Genomic DNA, 813 nt, shown 5'->3' on the forward strand with positions numbered 1-813 from the left:
CTTGTGCTTTTTAAACAAAAAGACGAGTTCAATGGTATTACTGGCATTGTCTCCTTTGAGGATGATGATTATAGTCTGACCAACAAACCATTTCATGCAGTCACCCAGTTTAATTAAAGTCTTTTGGAAAATAATTCTGACAGGCAAAGATTTATACAACCCAAAATACGGTTGGTAATCATGTGTATTCTTATCTTTTAAGCCGTAACAGATGGCATTGCGTGGCGGTTTGAGACTGAAACTTCCCTCATCAATCTACATTCTTTCCAGTGAAGTGAAAATGGCAGAGTCTCGGGCCACATTCAGGTTTCAGGAACATCCCGGGGAGGTCGCCAGGCCCGAGCGGCAAGACCTGGCTCCTGCCCCCGGGGAGAGGAGACAGTGAGACAGGGTAGGATTGGGAATCGCGGGAGGAGGGAGAGTGGGGAGTTTATAAACTCCTAGGGGGAGGCCTCAGGCCTCGGAATAAAACCCACAAGCCCAGTGTTTACTTCTTTGGGAAGGGACCTCGGGTTGCCGGTGCAACCTGCCGCCATCTTTCTCAGGGTAAGGCGCTGTCTTGGGGCGGGGAGCGCGGGCAGCCATCTTGGTGAGGGGCCCATTAACCGTCATTTCCGGAGGAGAATTCCAACCTTGTGGCAAGCTTGGACAGCAGGAAGTCATTCAGCAAATTTACTGGTTTTCTTTTCTCAAGCAACCTTGACATTTCATTATCATGTCCCTGATTCAGCTTCATTTCCAGCACCTTTGGAGGCAGCTAGATCAAGCTAATTGTTACCTAAATGAAGTTTTCCTCCATACACACACAAGGCT

The sequence above is a fragment of the Chiloscyllium plagiosum genome, unplaced genomic scaffold (genome assembly GCF_037043375.1).
Source record: "Chiloscyllium plagiosum isolate Xiang-an unplaced genomic scaffold, Cpla_swu_hap1 HiC_scaffold_27, whole genome shotgun sequence".
Classification (NCBI taxonomy): Eukaryota; Metazoa; Chordata; class Chondrichthyes; order Orectolobiformes; family Hemiscylliidae; genus Chiloscyllium; species Chiloscyllium plagiosum.